Source organism: Rhynchophorus ferrugineus, unplaced genomic scaffold, assembly GCF_030347505.1.
Source record: "Rhynchophorus ferrugineus isolate W39M unplaced genomic scaffold, kcgeb_rfMv2 rfM3, whole genome shotgun sequence".
NCBI classification, from domain to species: Eukaryota; Metazoa; Arthropoda; class Insecta; order Coleoptera; family Curculionidae; genus Rhynchophorus; species Rhynchophorus ferrugineus.
The window spans coordinates 38,255,843-38,276,678 of record NW_027472582.1 but is presented as its reverse complement, the minus strand read 5'-3'; the positions used below and the strand labels follow the sequence as shown (position 1 = coordinate 38,276,678).

General features: G+C 32.6%; 1 protein-coding gene across 1 annotated transcript in view; it reads right to left on the bottom strand.

The window, feature by feature from the left end:
• The window catches only part of plx (PTB_TBC1D1_like and TBC domain-containing protein plx), a 192,588-nt gene that overhangs the window by 151,724 nt on the left and 20,028 nt on the right, over positions 1 to 20,836 (bottom strand). The window lies entirely within an intron of this gene.

Here is a 20,836-nt window from a genome sequence, read left to right as displayed (position 1 = left end):
TTTCGATGAAAATATCGATATTAAAAATAAGGGTTTTTGAAGTAGATAACTTTTTAAAAATACTTCTTCTGTCGTCAAAAGAATTTAAAATAGTATTGGAATAAACAAATATCGATATGTTTTAATATCAGTTATATATAACAGTAATGTAGTGGGGTCTATCAACTGCACTTACATTACTATTTAGGACCTAAATAAATTGAAAATAAACGATTTTTGTATTTCTTTATTTCCTTCATTTGAGAAGTCCAGCAGCCCCTTTCACAAAACAGCATGTTTTATAATATTACATGTAAGATAGTCAATAAAACAAAAATCCAGCAACAGTGGTAATTAAACATAATTTATTATTAGTTAGAAGGTCCCAGTGCAGTTGGTCGAGATTTCTAAAAAGACTTTTACACCCCACTAATAAAGAAGTTTTAATCGGACCGAATCATCCTTCCCTTTTCCCTTCCCGCCAGGTAGTCAGCTCTCCCATTACTTGCGATTCCACTGTGAAAGGGAACGCACAGATAAGAGATATTTATTCCGCTTCTTGTTGTGGTAGTATGGAGTTCGCTGATGCACTATACCAAAAGGTGACCCTGATTTGAGACTCTCCGGGAAGCTCTTGGGGTCTGTGACAGTTACAACTGATCTACTATCTGATTTATTTAGAATGGACACATAAGGTTTTATACCAGTTCAGCGGTGACAATACTATTCTGGGAGGGAAGCTGAAAATGACCTTCCACGAGTTCAGATGTAAAGGTTGCACCAACATAATTTTGCTCTCTTACATCCATTCGTATAAATAGCCAAATAATTGGGGTATGTTTCAATATAGATCCATAAAGGCCACCCGCATATTTATGAAGCGCTTCCATGGATAAGTCAATAGGCATATGTGTATAGCGCCATTGTGACATTTCTGTAACCCTCTTATATGCGGTAGGGATTACAAAATTATAGACAGTCAGATTTTATGATAAATTTTGGATGGTCCTTTACGTCTTTTCCTACTGAAAACGTTGCAATCACCAGCAAGAAAAACGAAGTCTTTCAGCTGCAGTTTGAATTATTATATATTATATCCTGGTTTATAATGATTCGTCGCTGATTTAGTAATCTTTCCGAAGCTAGTAATCATAAATATTATTTTAATTGTTTTTCTTGGAGACGATAAGGTTTTGCTCTGGCATGACTCCGTTCAAATATTTGATGTTTAATTTTTTAGAACATTCCTCCAAAACAAATTTTTCGATTGTATTATTCTCGATTCGTTCTTGTTTCCTTCCGATTTTGTCTTCGGCATGCTTTACTTATGTAATATGAATTTGGGTTTCAGGTTAGGATCTTTGTATAGCGATTTTGACAGTAATTAGAATAACCGAATGTCTCTTTTCTCCTTGGGAGTGAGCTTATCCCAGATATGTCCATCGGTTTGGCTGTTTATTTATTTGAGATTTAATTGAAGTAGTTTTTTTCGAATGTGAAAAATAGTGTTTGACGGGTATTAAATCGGCCGACCTCAAAATTTATCAGTTTCTTACACTTTTGCGAATGTTTGAGGCAAATTATACGTGTTTCTCACTGAGGTAGTGTTAGAAATGAAGTCATTTGTTTAATATGTAGCAGTGCACAATAGAAAAACAAATTCTTAGGCACAAATTACAATGGTTTATCAAATCCAAGGCATCATCCCCTGGCATCAACAGCAGTGTATTGGTTGAGTAGTATACATTCCTGAGCACCGGCTATGAATTGATGTGATGATGTGATATGTGCATATATTTCGATTTTAAATTGCTTTGATTAGTCAATATCTCATAATTGGTCGACAGTAGGTAATATGTTAAGTCGGTTTGACACATATTTTGTGTTTTTGCCAGCTCATTCTGCATTTCTATCTATAGTTTGGTGGCCCGTTAACGAGAACAGGGGTTCTTGTTATTAGGTTATAGCTTTTCTTCTTTAATATTTTCTATTTTAACTAGCATATATCTGTCGCAGTGACATTTAATGGCAACTGCCACAATAATGGCAGTTGCTATATATAGAATAAATTAAACATTAAATCTGAGCTTCTTTCACAAATAAGATCTAGTTGAACGAAAGATGGACTATACTGAACTTAATTCTCTTAATACTTCATCCGGCCTCGTAGATATTGACTGACTATGTGTTACATTACATTATGTGTTATTTTACAATAACTCAATAATATTTGGAAATGTGACATTTTTAGTTTTATTACCAATGTGTTTAATTATATTAATGAAACATTCCTGTTATTTTTAACTTAAAAAATTACTTATATTTATTTGTTGTATATCTATTAAAACAAAGCGTTACGTCATCGAAGACGAACAAACACATCACACTTAACAACATAATTAATGTCTTCGAATTAATATATTGTTACAACGAGAGCTACATATTGCGATCATTGGCAATATGGAAAAAAATAAAAATTATCATGCCTCGAAGGACAAATGGAAATCGGCCAGTTTTTACTGCAGATCAGAAAAAGTTTCACTTCCATTGTTAAATATGCCACCGGAACCAATAAAATCACTTTAATACTTAACTGGAGCTCTAACTCTTTTTTTGTGTAAAATTTATGAATTTTTTCTTCCTAATGACAAAAATAGTTCAGGATAAGGATGTTCGTAATTTTGAACCAACATAAAAAATCAGAGCCAAGTGTACCATTTAATTGGTTTTATTTTCAATGTCTGATGCCAATCCAAACAAATTTTTAAATCTATTTTATGGATGACGGAGAACAATAATTAATACACGCTGTCTATACAACCAGATCGAGCAGACAAAGGAGAGAGAAATCGTGACAAGTTTGAGGGCATTTCCATAAAATCATGATCAATTGATCCCTTTGTTCAATAATGTTTGCAATATATTACAAAACGACAACTACGTTATTATTGCTGCACCATGCAAAGTACCATATGGAAAGCACTTAGGAAGATACAAGATACCCACTGTTAATGCAGTTGCAATTGGGCATAATTGTTATGGCTGGGGAATCATTTAAAATTCAATATATACGTATACAATACAGAGGCAACACGGTACAGATACTTCTGGACTTGCTATATGTCTGAGGAAATCAACATAATTTTTCAAGAATCTGGATTTATCCAGTTCAATGTTCATTTGGTGGCTATTCAGTATTTCGAAAACTTGCTTGAGAGAGTTGACGTGCTCTCGTAATGACGATAATTATACTATTATATCATCCATTTATACCAAACAAATCCTTCCTAATAGTCCTCTCAACATGTTATCTACGGTAGGCTGGAATACTCATAGTATATTAAACGCTGGTTTTGGAGCTTCAAGTCTACTTCAATGGTCTTAGTAAAATCCGCTTGCTATTAGTCTAGGTATATGTAAATTACTGAATACATTTGCATGCATCCATTGTATTTGTATCTTTATCATCCCAGGTAAATATTAATTTTTCGCCGGGTATATGAAATACATTTATGTAATTTTTAATAAGCCTAAATAGTTGTTCCCGTACTTCCACGTTGAGGTAGTCGTATCAAATCAGTTGGCGCTTTTTGAACTATATAGAAAATAACATATGCAACAAATTCGAAGGACCGATTTGCCTTTAACTAGCTATTTAGGTTTAGCAAATAATAAACAATCTTCCTAACTGTCTATGTCCATTCTATACTTTTAATTATACATATTATGCCAGATGACTTATTTTAATATATATAATACACACACTACTTGTTGCTTTTACAACATTTCTAAATTCTCTCTATCTTAACCTAACCTCTTTATTCATTTTTATTTTAGAATTAGGAGATTTGTTCAATTCCACTTTAAAAAAACCTTGCATTTCCAGAAATGTGTGGCAACTTGGGGTTATTTAAGTACGACTAGCGAGGTGATGGTCGTAGTACATAATACTTCATTCCTGAAAAACCTTTCCATGGTGATAGTCCATTATGGGCAGCTTTTCTTTTTTAATGTAATCCATAAAAGCAAAATATTGTATCAGTAAAGCCTATTTGTAGTATTTGTTAACATTCGAGAAGCGAATGCTATCGGTCTGTCGCATCTGTTGTTAATATAATATATTTTTCAAAATCAGGATATATTAAGAGATAAAAAATCTAAACATTTTCTTCCAAAAAATTCTTTACATTTTTCAAAACATAATCTTATTTCTTGTGATATTACAAATTGTTTATTGTTTTTCAATAAAAATTGGATAAATACGGGACAAAGCCGAATCATGAGATTCTTGTTTTTAGTCATGAGGGTACAGTTATGTAGATCGTGACCGATACACGTTTAAAAGAAACTTTATTTACTTTTGAAATGGGAACTACAATCTTAAGATCTACAACTATCTAGGCTACAAACTAACTTAAGTATCAAGCAAAGATTGTGACTGTGATCTACACAGTTAATCAGTTTGTAATCAGAACTGAACTAGTAGAATTCTAGAACTCTATTTATACATTCTGGTTAGAATATCATAATGTTTGTTAGATGTATCTTCATAAATGCTGCAACACTTTCTGATTATTGCATCAGCCTGCAGGAATGTAAACTGAGCAGCCACATAACTCCTTCTTCCTCAAGACTGAAGGATATGGGAAAAATGTTCTGAAGATACAAGTTTTGTGCATAACCTTACATAAATCTTAAGTCTATTAATTAGCATAATATATAATTTTGTCGTAATTTCAACAGTACCTTCAAGTTATTAATACAATTCTCTAATACATTTATGTAGTATATACATTATAGTAAATACAGTATATTTAGTATTTCAACATATTATTTTTTTTAAGTTACTTTAACAATTATGTAAATTATTTTTAGAATCTTGGTATGATTTTGTCTAGATTCATTAATTTCATTTGACGCCCTTAGGATGCCGTTGCTCTTTTTACATTACTTTTGTATATATCGGTTTTAGTTCTTTGTTACTAATTTTCCGAGGTGTCTTTAAAAGTTGTTCGGTGATATTTTTCTCCATAATAATTGGTAATTGAAGTTTCCTTTTACTACTTGAAATGGTATTAGTTCATGAGCTCTGTGTATATTGTTATTATAATTTAAAAATGCGATATCTATTAATTCTCTTATGATTTTAGAGCGATGCGTAGCTTTTAATGCAGTTAAACTTTCCCTTAGTGTTGAGTAAAACCTTTCTATTGTTAAGTTATAATTATTAAAATTATACGGTATTATGCACTTATATGCGATAGAGTTTGTAAAGATCATGGACTGGGGTACTTTTAAATGTTACGGTGTCTTAGGACTTGTGACAATTCTTGTTCGGGAATATGTATGCAATACGTATTCGGTGGAATATAATGAATTAATAACGACTTTATGTCCTCCATGTGAGGATTATGATTGATGAAAATAATTATTCTGTTCTTGTTGCCATATATCGTTTATCTTACCACATACGGTTAAATTTTGTTTTCCCTTTCAAATATCATCTGACTTTGGTATTTGTTAATGACTTTGTCCACATATTCTCTTGATATATGGACTGTTTCTGGTTCTGTTACCGTTTCTGCTTCCATTTCATTCCTTATCTCTTCCTAAACTGACAGAATGCTTTTTATTTTATGTGGCGGACTTATATGTATGTCTGATATTATATTAATCTTGAGTTAATTTTTATTCTCGTTTTTTATAATATCTACTCATTCAACTTTGTGAATTACTGGTTTGGTTTTTTAATTGTCGAAGAAATGTTTCAATTTTTCTAGGCATAGATATTGGTTCTGGGGTTCTTCTTCTGATGTAGATATATTAGTTGCAAGAGTTGGTGTTGGACTCTGTCTTTCAAGTGGGTGTGTATCATGCGAGTATATTGGTATGTGAGAAGGAGCGTCCTTTCTGATATTATATTTCAAAGTCAAATTCGAATAATTTTGGTCGCCATCGACCCAATCCTGAGTTGGGTTCTTTCATAGAGAATAACCACTGTAAGGGCTTGTGGTATATTATTACTGTAGATTTGTTTCGATGGTCGATAATATTTTGTTGCCCATACTATTGCCAGTAATTCCTTTTCGGTGATTGAATTATTTGCTTCGTTGGAATTTAACGTTCGACTCGCATAAGCAATAGGGAAATAATTTCGAATATATTACTATGAAATTATTGACCCTAATTTGATGACGTAATTTGATGCATCTGTGGTCAGAATAAACGGCTTTCAAAAGTTTGGATGTTGTATCACGGGGCTATTAATTAATATTTTTTTGCACGTTTTGAATGCTATCATATATTATTTATAATATATGGCTTTAACATTCTCCTTTAAGTATTATTTAAAGGTTTTGTAATTTTATTCTGTTAATTCTACAAATATTTTGATATATTTTTGTGTTTTAGGTAATTTAAATTTTTTATTGCCGTTATTTTGCCTGGATTTGATTGAATATTTAATTCCATTTGGCGTTATTCATAAAAATTTGCCGTTCTTTTTATAAATTCAGACTTGCCTAATAGTATTTTTGGCTGCTATTTACCTAGTCTATCGAGTACCTGCGATAGGGTATTTATGTTCTCTCGGAGTAATGTCGTCCATGTATAAAATGCAAATATTGCCAATTAATTCAATTTAATCTCAGCACATTGTCTATTGAAATGTTCCGGGTGCGTTCTTCAATCCAAATGCCATTTTTCTGAATTCGTTTTGGCCACATTCTACGTTACAGACTGTCTTGAGACTCGGCTTTTCATCTACTTCAATGTAAAGAAATCCACTTGCAAGGTGGAGTATAATATAAGTAATGAAGTATTGGCAAATGCCCAGTTTATCCAGTATATCGATTATATTTGGTAATGGGTATCTGTCATGTATGGTCTTTTCATTCAATTTCCTATAGTCAATTGACAATCTCCATTTCTTTTTCCGGATGAGTTTAATTTCTTTGGGACAATCCATACAGGTGACCTCCATGGTTAGTTTGATTGTTGGATGATTCCATCTTCTAACATTTGACCTAATTGTCTTTTAACTTATTCTTTGTAGCAATATGGATATTTGTTATTTTTTGCGTATACTGGTACTTCATCTGTGGTTTTGATTTCGTGCTTTACTTTATTTGCAAAAGTTAGTTTGTTCCTCGTTTGTAAAACACATTCTCATATTTTCTCAAGAATTTTAAGAGCTTCGTTCTTCCTTGTCAATTTAAATGGTTGTCTCTAATCATTATTTCTAATTCTATATTTGTTTTTTAATGCGACGCTTCACGTTATTCTTAGTTTCCATGCTATATGTTTCATAACAAGTTCAACAACGTATTTCAATTTTGTTGTTTTATCAACATTTTAACAGTTAAAGATTTAAACTTAATTTTTTAAATTTAAAGAATGTTTACTTAATTTCAACCAATGCTTTAGCTGATTTACATTAGGTGCAATACGAAATCCTATTTCATTAAAAGGTGCTGGTGAAATTATACTGCTGATATTTAATTTTTGAAATTGTGAATTTATTTATTTGAAACATCGTTGGTTCTTATAATCGGTATTTATTTGCTTATTATCTTAAAGTTTATGAGAGTTTTTGAGTATAATTTTATAGATCCTATTTACTTGTGTTTCCTTTGAGTCTTGGCTGGAATTATATGAATTAGCTGCAACTAATAATGTATCTTCTAAACTATATGATTTATGTTCTATAAAATAACATCGCAGTGAATCTAAGGTCCACTAAGATTCCAGGAAAGCGTTATATAATACGTATAATGCCAACTGATTCTAGGAGATTCCAATTTTGCTATTAAATTCGCCGCCTTTAGCATAGTTTGTCTATAATGGTCTGCTGTTTTTTGTTAGGTATTACAAAAACTTAAACAAATTTTGATAGGTTGTCTATAATTGTTAGTATATAAACAATATAATTCAAATGGTTTATTAGGGGATTCTTTAGTATTCAAATATTGGATACGGTTTGTTCGATCTATTATTCAAATTTGAGAGTCCTACCTCTCCTATAACATTATGCATACAGCAATTTCATTATTCATGTTTTTCCATTTATCTTGTTGGTGAATTTTATTGGTAGCTTCCTTGGCAATTTTATGGTAATTATTAATGTCATTACGGTAATTAAATTTGCTGTTATGGTAAGACTTACATATAATAAATTTAGTTTCTGGATACAAACATTGTGAAATTTTTATATACTGTATTTTTCAAAATAGGTTTCATAATATGTTATATTTACTTAATATTTTTGTTGTGATTTTTATCTGATGTGCGAGTCAACCTTGTACAATTTTGAAATAATTTTCATTTCTGTCAGAGTATTCATAAATATAAAGGATATCTTTATTATCGAGATCTAATATATTTTCATTGGAATATTTAAAATTTGTTAATAAAATATCTTCATTTATTTCAAGGAATGCCGTATACTAATTAATTGTTAGCTGATTTATCTGTATCTGGTAACGTGTCAGGTATGTAATTTGTATTAAATTTATACATACTTAATTTCCGAATTTGTTAATGCTCGAGAAGAGCTATCATTTGTTCAATTCAGATGCATCTGTTGTTAATATAAATTATTTTTCAAAATCAGGATACATTAAGATAATATTGGATGTTAGAAGTCTATCAAAACATATTCTTATTTCTTGTGATATTACAAATTGTGTATTGTTTTTCAATAGAAATTGGAGAATTCCATGACAATATTGAATTTAATGATTCCCTGATTAAGTAGATTTTTAATTTAATCAATATTGGTTTTTTGAACATGAGGATATCGATAGTTTTTTGTGCTATTTTACTACTGAAAGTTAAAGATTCATCTTTACCTAAAGATATATTTAAATATTCGTTGTCTTGGATTGACGGTATGGTGACAAAATTCTTACAAATAATTAATTTAGTTTTATATAGTTACATATAGCTTATCAGTGTGTTCAGTATCGACAGCTTCGTTTATAAGCAATTTCACTAATTCAAAATCTACACTGAATATGTTTCTTTTAATGAGAAAAGAAACCCATACTGCAGCCGGAAGATATAAATTACACACGTAAAAATTTTGAGTTTTTGAAAAAATATTAAGATTTATCTTATGAGAGACCGTAATGGGACTCCCTTTATTCCAAATATTTTCAAAATTTCTGGAGTTAGTTTTCAATTTTTTTAAATATTAAGAGATTTTATAACTGATACAGGGTAACATTTTTGGGTATAAAAATTTTTGATTTAATACTATTTTAATATCGTCGCTATTATCAAAATTTTCTTAATTTAAAGTAGCATTTAACACTAATTTGATTGTTAACAGTTTTATAACAAATTTCGGATTTATGTCCAAATTTATTGCAAGTTCTTCATTTAGGATTTAGGTTTCCACATTAGTTTCAACGGAGATTTTGGCTGATCTATGCTGTGTGCAGTGCGACATCCTGTTGTATTAAAAGGGGCATATCTGGACTGGTCCTCTTTAATTTTTGAAATTGTGAATATATTTGTTTAAAATATTGCTGATTTTGATAGTCGGTAATTAGTTGCTTAGCTTTTACTAATGTTTCCAGTTGTAGGGATCCAAAAGTTTCTGACAAATGATCATTTATATCAGCTATAGTGGTAGCTATAGCAATTTTTCTCAGCAACATTAAGGTTTGAGTTTTAAGAAAAACTTCAGAGAACAATTTCTGTTAAACGATATTGCTTTTACCCAAATTCCAACAGATTATATGAAAGTGCTTTTCGTAATTTCATATACGAATACGAATACGAATTCCAATTATACGCAGACTAGGAGCACATTAAGCTATCTCGGAAGATCTGGCAGTCCAATTTTAATCCTTCTTCTGTTCTTTTTTAAACAATTTCATTTTAAAAATAGGCGATCGACTTTTTGGCTTAACAGTGATGTCAAGTATATTACCGTTTTAGTCCCAATTCAACATAAAAGCAACCTTGCATTCGTTGAAACTTTGACCATAATTCTTTTTCAGTTGCTGAGTACTTTATTTCTTTTTATAGTAATTTTTGTATTTGTTAATGTTCGAGAAGCAAACGCTATAGGTCGTGTAGTTTCACCATCATCACTCAGTTGGGAAAGAACTGCACCATGTGCAAAATTTGATTTATCTCTGTTAATATAAATTGTTTTGCAAAATCAGGATATATTAAGATATTATCGGATGTTAGAATTTCTTTACATTTTTCAAAACATATTCTTATTTCTGGTGATATTACAAATTGTGTACTTTCTTTCAATAGAGCATCGAATGGTTTGGCAAATCCAAAAAGGCTAAAAATGATTTTAATTTATTTTCATTTTTGCCATAGAAAAAACTACTATAGGTTTAGGTATCAAGAAATTCCCTAGGAAAGTTACATTTTTTGTTAAATAATTACTTTTGTCTTGTTTTATTTTATGATGCCTTAACGTTGTACTATTATATTGTATCGCTAAATACTGGAATTTATTCGATGCAAATAAAACATATTTTACCTATTAAATCTTTCACAATTTCATTCATGATCTATTAAAAAGTTCTGAGTGCATTTTTCAATCCAAAAGGCTTTTTTGTAAATTCAGTAGCAAGATCGATTGTAGAATAAATTAGGGCATATATGTCAAATCTAATGTCATTAATAATATATTTTCCAAAGGCTTTTCTTATAGCGCAAATTTTCAGTGTATTTACTTGCGGTTTAATTGATTATAAGAAAATTGTTCCGCCATATATGATCTTTATAATAACAAATGTGAGCTATATTTCGATGAACAGTAGTTGGTTGATCCTTCAATTAATAGCTTGGTTTACCTAAACTAGGTAATTGAAAATGTTTACCTTCATTTTCACTGCCGGGCGCCTTGAGATCTTGTTCGAACATAAGTTTATTGCAATCAATATTCCTTATCTAGTTCTCTAGAGTATTGTTCTAAGGCATCTCTTTTTCAGCTTTCATAATCTAAGGTTTCCTTGCTATGTTCTGAAAATTTTTTTTTTTTTTTTTTTTTTTTTTTTTTTATAATTATATACATTGTTACTAGTCGTTGCCGACTAACCTACAATTTGTCCTTATAATAGCTTAAATCTAGGTATATATCTAATAGGACTCATCAGTCCTACATAGTCTCTAGCATAATAATAATTGTTTTAATACTTTGAGTTTTTTCTAATGCACCTCACTGCACTACACTACAACACACTACACAAGTTCAAATGGTTTGGTCCTTTTGAGTCTGCGTCCGGTTTTGTTGTTATCCAAGAGTTGTAATACTTCGAAATTAACATGAGAGTGAAGTCTCTCCTCATGTCTCTTTGCAATTCTTTTAATTTCTTGATTGACAGTCGGTATCTGAAGATCTCGATGTAAATAAATGGTCCGATAATATCTGGGTGCACCTACGATGCTTCTTAGGACTTTGTTCTGGAAAACTTGTATTAGATTTATGTTGCTTTTTGCGGAACATCCCCATAATTGTATTCCGTATGTCCATATAGGTTTTAATATTTGTTTATATAGAAGTAATTTATTATGTATAGTTAATTGAGATTTTCTTCCAATTAGCCAATACATTTTTCTATATTTTAACTCAAGATCTTTTCTTTTCTTTTTGACATGTTCCTTCCACCGTAGTTTTGCATCAAGTGTCATTCCGAGATACTTAGCATTATTGCTGTATGGTATGACAGTGTGGTTTATGGTCAATGGTGTATGCGCGGCCTGTTTATAGGTGAATTGAACATGCACAGATTTGTTTTGGTTAATTTGTATTTTCCAGATTTGGGTCCATTTATTTATAGTGTCAGTAGCCTGTTGTAGGTTTCGGGTTGCTTCTTCGCTATTGTTTCCGACAGCAAGAATAGCAGTATCATCAGCAAATGTAGCCATTGTGATGTTTTCGATTTGTGGTATATCACATGTATAAAGTAGGTACAGAATTGGCCCCAGTACACTTCCTTGTGGTACACCTGCTTTAGCTTCTTTTATTGTAGAGTAAGCTTCCTCTTGTTTCACTCTAAACATTCTGGCTGTGATGTAAGATTTTAATAGTTCGGTGTGTTGCTTCGGTAACATTTTCTGTAGCTTATGGACGAGGCCTTTGTGCCATACCTTGTCGAAAGCTTGTGCTACATCTAAGAATACAGCTGAGCATACTTTATTATCTTCATAGGCTTTTTCAATAACATCTGTTATTCTATGCACTTGATCAATCGTTGAATGTTTGGTAATAAACCCAAACTGGTGTGTTGGTATTAGGTTTTTTCTCTCTATAATTGGTTTTAATCTTTTCAAGAGGAGCTTTTCAAATACCTTAGCTATCATCGGTAACAGTGAGATAGGTCGATAAGCTTTTATATCATTTGGTGATTTTCCAGGTTTTGGAACCATTATTATTTCAGCCATTTTCCAAACGTCTGGGACATATTTCAGTCGAAATGCTGCATTGATTAAGTTAGTGAGCTTTATAATACCCTTTCTTGGCAGATTGAGCAGCAATTGCCCTGTTATTAAATCATAGCCTGGTGATTTATTTGGCTTGATGTTAGTTTTAATAACGTTGGTGACTTCTTTCGGCGTTGTTAATTGAATTGTCGAATTTTCGCCGTCTATGTCCGGTAAAGTATGTTCAATTTCACTTTCGTTTGGTTTGAAAGTTTTCTCTAAATGGTCAGCGAATGCTTCTGCTTTCTCCAGGTTGCTGCGTGCCCAACTTCCATGCATGTTTCTTATCGGAGGACTATGTAGACAGGATCGTTTTAGGTATTTAGTGGCTTTCCAGAGCGAATAGTCTGTGTTCTTGTCATCTGTTAAATTTCGTAGATAGTTATTTATGGAATTGTTTTTAATTTCCAAAATTTCCCTCTTCAACCTTTGTGTTATGTTGTTTAAGATATTCTTATTTTCAGGTGTTCTATTTTGCTGCCATTTTTTCCGTAGTTTTCGTTTTTCAGCTACCATTTCCTTGATTTCTTTCGGGTAATTTATTCCTTTGGTTGAAGTTTTAATTTCTGGAGTGTTATTCCAAGCAGCCTGTTGGATATCTGCAACGAATTTTTCGGTTTCATAATTTAATTGGTCTTCTGTCTTAAGGGGAACATTTAGTTGAATTCGATTGTTTATTTCTTCAACAAATCCTTCCCAGTCTGTCCTCTTGTTGGTTAATGTTGGATTTTGTTGTTTTCTTATAATGTTTTCACTCAGCGTCAAAATCACAGGTGTGTGATCTGAACTTAAGTCAAAATTTTCTTCAACTTCCATGTAATTAGTGGTTATGTTTCTAGCTATAAAGAAATCTAACAGGTCTGGAGTTTTCTCTGGATCGGTAGGCCAATAAGTTGGTTTTCCTGTCGACATGAAACTGCACCCTAGCTCAGCAGCTGCTTTATGTAATTCATTACCTTTAGTTGTCGTCATTCTAGATCCCCATCTTGTATTTTTAGCATTGAAATCACCACCGATTATAAATTTTTCTCCTAGGTTATTTAGAACATTCAAGTAATTTTCTTTTTTTTGGTTGTATCTTGGAGGGCTATATATGGAAGCTAATGTAACCCTGTATTTGCTAGATATAACAGTTACTGCCGTTACCTGATTTTCTGCTAAACTGAGTCCGGGTTCTTGATGATGGCAAATATTATTTTTTATTATTATTGCACTTCCTCCTCTTGCTGTGTTAGCTGGATGAATGGTGTGGTAAAAGTAATATCCTCTAAATTTAATAAAGGATTCCTTTGTCAAATGGGTTTCAGATATTAAGCAAATATCTATTTTTTGCAATTCTAGGAATACTTGTAGGTCAGCGTGATGTTTCTGAATCCCATTAGCATTCCAAATTGCGATGCGGATGTCTTTACTTGCCATTTTTAGTTCTTGAGGCCACCGCCCTATTGTTTTCGAGTTTAAGTAATCTTTCAGAAAACGATTCAATAATCTTTTCCTGGTTGTCCAGCTTTGCTATAAGTTTCAATAGCAGTTCGTTGGTTGTAACGTCTTCTTTTTTTGTTTCTTTTTGAGCGGTTTGGTTTATGCTTTGAGCATAGGTCATTTCATCGTTGACTTCGTTGTACATTTTTGGTTGTTTATTTTGAGTCACTGTTTTTTGCTCTTTAGCCTGACTGATTTTATTTCTTCTCTCTTGGAATGTTTTCGCAACTACGCATCCTCTGTAGCTTGCTGGATGCGCTTCATTGCAATTCGCACATTTCGCTTTTGTTCCTTTGGGTTTTTTGCATTCTCCCGTGATGTGTTTTCCTGAGCATTTTACACACCTTGGTTCCCTTTTACAGAATTTTTGTGTGTGTCCATGTAATTGGCATCTCTTGCACTGTGGCACGAGATTTGCCTTTCTAAGAGGTTCTATTTTTACTTCGACTCCTAGAATTTGTTTAATTTCATAAATTGCTTTTATGTCCGTGTTATGTTGGAATGATAACATAAACAGTGGTAAAGGCTTCTTCTGGACAACTATTTCTCCATTGTTATTTTTATTTCGTTCTTTTTTCAGGATATTTGTGACGTCAGTACATTTAAGTCCATTTTTTATTAACTCTTCCACTATTTTAGTAGTTTTAGCTGTCGGTGGAAGCCCTCTTGCCATTACTTTAATGTCTCTGGTTTGCTTATCTTCATACGAGTGCCATTGTAATTTTAGGAATTCCAAGCACTCAGCAATTTTCGTAAAAGTTTTACGACATTCGGCATTTAATTTGATTTGTCCATTGTTTAATGTTGTTGCTCTAAATAGTATATTATTTGTTTTCATTGTTTCATATAGTAAGTCAAAGTCTGTGACATTACTTACTATAATTGGAGGTGGTCTCGGCACTTTTATTTCTTTATTCAATTCTTGTGCTTTAATGGTTTTTGATTGTTGTGGTGAAGCTTCAGGTGTATAGTTTGCTTTTCGTTTCTTATTTCTTTTAACTGTTATCCAGCCTACTTCTTTTTGCAATTCTTCCTCGTCTGTTTCATAGTTTACAGGCAATTTGTTTTCAGTGCACTGGTTCACTACGGGAATGCTAGTTGGATTGTCTGTGTTTTGGTTTTTTATTAGGAGTTGTAGTGCATCTAATTGTTTTTGCATATTTGTTAGTGCAATTTCCAAATTCCGTCGGGCTGTTTTTTCGTTAATATACGCATTATAGAGAGCTTGCTCATTTTGCGTTCTCTTATGGTTTTCTTGACAAAAGATTTGATTCTGTTGTGCCAGATAAGCTTCACCTGACGTTGAAGATTGTGTTTCCATCTCATTTAGTCTCTGGTTCTCTCTATTAATCATTTTTATTTAATGAATAGTTTAATTCACGTTTTTACAAAAATTTCAGTACCGGTATTTGTTTCAGAACCGTTATAACGCCGCATTTGTGGTACAGATGATGCACCTCCGACCCTTAACAGCCCCCAAAATTTTACCTTTGTTACTTTATTGCAGTGACCATCGTTTCAAACACATTTTCACTAAACATTTAACGCGCAGTTTTAACACTGTTATTGTCGTCACGGTTTTTACTTATTTTTTAAAATCGCATTTGTGGCACAGGTAGTACACTTTCAAATTTATTACACTGACCGTCGCTCCAAACACGTCTTTACTCTACGAAGGTCGAACGACAACTGTTCTGAAAATTGATCATAATCTTTGTTTTCAACGTGTGTTAGCTCTTGTGACATAAACTTATTTAGAGGGTCCTTGGTCTATTGGTTCTAGAAACAGTAAAAATGGTTTGCTTTTTGGAGAAAAGATGGAGCTTTTCTTCTTGGTAGTGAGCTTTTCCCAGTCTGGCAGCTTACTTATTTATGCTCTAATTCCAAATACATCTCTTAAGGGTCAAAAATTATTCTGCGACCTGTCGAGTATTGGTCTGAATGCTTGATTTGGAAATCGATCATACCTGCTTTGTGGAGTTATTCTAGATATATTTCATCTTGAAATTACTTTAACCAGTTAATATTTCATAGTTCGTAATTGTGTCAATCACTGTATCTGTAGGATTTTGTACAATGAGTAGTGTTTTGAGTTCGTTCAACACATTAGTTAGATAGTCAATATTGCGTTGCCGTTAACTCATTTTGTGAAACCAAAATTTATCTTGCCTCTGTGTTCCCTATTTCAACACAGATCTTGTTATTGATCTTGCTGACTTGAATATTTATTTTAGACATTGGATCAATAAATTTGTTCCTAAGGGTGTTCTTGATTGCGTCCCATGTCCTTAGGTCCGGACAGATTAAAAGAATTAATTTTCGACCAACGACGTATTTAATATTTAACTTGATTATTAACACCATATTCTCATTGGGATTGATTGTTTAATATCGATCGTAAAATGTATCGATTTGATCGATAAAAGCCTCTAGTCTGGATGGTGTTCCATTGAAGGTTTTTAATAGAGTAACTATAGATTTCAAATATAAATATAAATTTCTAAGAAAGGTACTTTCTATTTCTAAAGTACAATACAATAGAATCAAAATCAGGTTTCAAAATATATTTTGTATAAATATATACTGTTTCATTTTTTAAAACTATTTCTTAACTAAGCAAGTTAGTCCATAAGGGATACTCCAGTTTCCAGTAATCACTCGATGAAATTTTCTCATGAACTCTATTCAGCAGACAATCTGTTTGGGATCCAGATACACTCGTCAGTAATTTTGCAAGCTGCCGTTGACACTCAGTATTTTCGAGATAAATGTAGGATAAATGTACATCCTCTTCTCTCTGTCTGGTTTTGGTTGTTTCCATATTTCAGGGGCAGGAGTCTAGGGACCTAGTTAGTTCTGTGGCTTAAACTTCAAGTTAAGATCCACTTGCAGGAGTTAGAGGGATCCTTGAGAAGTTCGTTTGTCCACAGTTCTACTAAGTGAAATAGATACATTGTGGAATTTCAGTTTAAGTTTTACTTTCTATTATTAAACTGGAATTAGTTAACAAACTACAGAGAATGCTGCATTAATATAATAATTATCGATTTTAAGACCACTGTTGATTCAGTTCTTAAATAGTGCTAGGGTGTAATTTCATTCTGGAAACCGTCTGGAGAACAAAAGCCTCATTTCAATACTACTCAAACTAAAAAAAAACATTCGAGATCATCGATAGTAAATTTAATACGTATATACAACAATAAAGGCATTTTCTAATTTGGTGCGGTGGCTCTGTCCGTACATATACAGGTTGGTTTATACAGATAAATTCTAGATTATTCTAGAAAAAAAATACCAATAAGTCTGAATCCAACTCGTTTGAAGATTATGATATGAATATCTTACAAAACTCCTCTGTTTATACAACTTTAGTATTCTATTTATAGATTTATAATCTAATCTAGTACAGCAATTGTAATATCATCACCATACTTAAACCTAAACCCTTTTATTTGAAGCAAATCAGGAACATATAAGCTAAAAAGTGTAGGAACAAGAACTGTGGAATTGGAGGTTCATTATTTTCTCGTCAATAGTTACTTCCTTTATCACCTAGGGTACTTGAAAGCTGCAATTAATAGATATCTTATCCAGGAGATAAATAATTTATTTCACGGATTATAGCGAATTGGCCCCAGAAAACGTCACTCAAATCAACATATACTACCATGGTTTAAGCGCTTCTTTTGCTAATGATATCCACGATGTGAAATGTGAAATAGATACATTGTGGAATTTCAGTTTAAGTTTAACTATCAGTTGTTAAACCGGAATTAGTTAACGAACTACAGAAAATGCTGCATTAATATAATAATTATCGATTTTAATACCACTGGTGATTCAGTCCCTAATGTTCTAGGTTCTAATTTAATTTTGGAACCCGTCTGAAGAACAAAGATTTCGTTTCAATACGCTTCAAACTAAAAAAGTAGCAGTTTTTATTTAAACCAAAATTTCTAAAAAAAAAGCGATATTTTACCTACGATGCTCTTCAATACATTTTTATATTTCTCCGTGGAGAAGATTCGCTTTTGAATTCTACAACCGTAGAAAATAATTTAGGCATCCAATGTACTTATGTGTTTAGAGTTTTTTTGTGACAACAAAAATATTCGAAACACATATGCATTAATATAGAATGGAGCATTAAGATAGCTAATTTATACGACATCGGCTCTAGAGAATATATTGTAGAATATTAGGAGTGAAACCCGGTATATTTGGGATACTAGAGATAAGAAAAATGACACAACTTCTTGAAAAATCTCGAATGGTGTAAGTAAGCAAATAAATGTCGATAGGCGTGTTGACTTTGGAAACCCGCGGAAACGGAGAACCTCAGGACATTTATTTTTTTAATATTACTCTTAGTGGTTCAACAATCTGTGGGCATTAAACATTTCTTATGATTTAGGCTTTTTATAAAATTATTTCAGATAGGAATATAAAATAGTAATTTAATTAGTTACTCCTATTCTAAATATTATTTTATAATGTATTTATGACCTATAACCAGAATAAATGGTCGTTTTAGTCAACGCACTTCACTTTCATGTTGCGTCTTTAGCAGATTATCGAGCCCATTGTGGTGCCCTAACACTCTTTTAAAGTATTTAACACAAACATTCTGAATTACATTTGTTATAAAATCTGGAGTGCTATAGCGTTGTAACATTTCATTGGAGACATAGCACGGAGTATCGACAGCAACACACAATACTTTGTTTTGGAACGTATGATGTATGATGGCTATATTAGCAATAGTATAGCAATAGTCATATAGCAATAATTTCTTATCTAATGATAACTTTGATTTGAGCTCGAGCAGACAACACACAACAGAGAAGTTCACAGAACTTGGACCGAATAATGTATGGAAAATGTTCATTTTTATCAAATTGAGATAAAGATATGCTTATGAAGGTCTATTAATCCAAACGAAGGTCCAAGAAGGAAAATTGCAGTGGACAAGAAGGGGATGCAACAAGCCAATTCCAGTCCTGGACATAAGATCTGTAATTATGTGAGAATTACGAATGGAGTAATACTAGGGATAAGACGGTCCAGGACGGGTGGATGGCTCCAAGTGGAGGTCAGGTCAGGAAGGTCAGAAGAGCAAGGGATCTTACAGTGAACTTCAGTGAAAGTAAATCCCTACGATAAGAAAGTGGTGGGGTGGATGTAAGACTGCAAAAGTTAATTGCAGGGGAGAATCGAAAAACACCCAGCGATATTCTGAGTGCAGTATTTGGAAAGGCGTCTAGGAACTTTAGGTAATTTGGAGCAGCTGCGGCGAAGAGTAGGGAACATAGTCTAGCTTACGAAGGATTATAGAGGAATATGTTTTGAGTATAGTTTGATAGTCTGCACCTGTGTGCCGGTTAGATAGCGAAAGCATTATTTGCATGCTTCTAGAACAGCGAGTTTTAAGGTCGTTGCTTCCCGAACAGCTGGTAGTCGAAAGTGAGTCTCAGGAACCTTATACGATTAACAGTTTTTATTGAAGTTTCATTAAGAGAGAATAAATCGACGCGGGTACAGTTACGCCTCCTACAGAAGTGGATTAGAGAAGACTATGAAGGAGAGTTAAGAAATCCGGTGGAGAAGAAGCAGGAAGAAAGACGGTTTAATGCTTCTTCAAGGAGTCTCTCTCCAAAGTTTGGAGACTTGACCGAGCAATAAAAAAGTATGTCATCCGCAAAAAAATAGGTAGGTGAGCCTTGAGTCGAGGAATTTAGTTATTGAATCAAGGGCGATTACGAATAAGGTAGGACTTAGAACTGAGCCCTGAAGGACCCCAGTCGAGAGCGGGTAGGTGGGGAGAAAATCTCCCAAACAGACTCGGAAAGATATATTGTTGAGAAAATTCTTTACAAAGTCTAGGATATTACCCATGAGTCCAAAGAAGTGTAGATTGAGGATTATCAAAGACCTACTGACTCTATCAAATGCATTTTGTAAATCCAGTGATAGTGCCAGTAGGTATTTTCAGTCAGAGTAAGCATTTCTTTATATTATTCTCTAAGCCCACCAAATGGGATTTACTATGGACTGGCCAGAGGGAAACCCACACTGAAAATAAGATAGTAATGTATGGGTTTCCAGAAACCAAGATAGGCGGTTGAGTACCATACGCTCGAATACCTTACACAAATGATCGGTGAGGGAAATGGGACGGTAGCTTTAGGGCATTAAATATGAATGTTATTAATTTGATGCACTTTCCTGGCAGTGTTCTTCCGGTTATTAGGTCAAAACCAGGAGCTTTTTAGAATTCATTTCTTTATGTATTGTTTGTTTTACTGGTTTAACAGTAAATTTCTAATGTGGCGAATCTATTTGAAACGAAGAGCTAAGAAACTGAACTATGTTATTTTCTTCTGTTGCGGATATTTCAGACGGGTACGGATTAAATACTGTCTTTAAATATTTAGAGCAAACTTGAAAGGCTTTATCTTTATCATTCCTAGTCCAAGTATTGTTGTTAATTTTAATGGGTGGATTATGTTGTTGAGGTTTTTTAATTTTGTTTTTGTTACTTTCCAGAGATAATACTCCGTTGCATCAGTTGGCGTTAAGTTCTCTAAATAGTTTTGAATTCCTTGATTTTGTTACTTATTTATTAGCTCTTTCAGTTCTTTTGTAGCCTTGTTGAATTTTCTCCTGTTTTCTTCTGTTCTGATTTGTTGCAACGTTTTTCGTACTTTTCTCTTTTCGGCAATTTTTTGTTTAATTATAGATGAAATATAATTAAACTTTTCATATGTCGCGTTATTAGGTGTTGCGTACCATGCAGCCGCTTGTATAAATTGTGTTTTATATTTTGCTGCTATTTATGTATCTCTTTCTATTTTGAGAGGTAAATTTAGAGATATTAAACTAATTTCTAATCTAATTTCTCTCTAAATAATGTCCA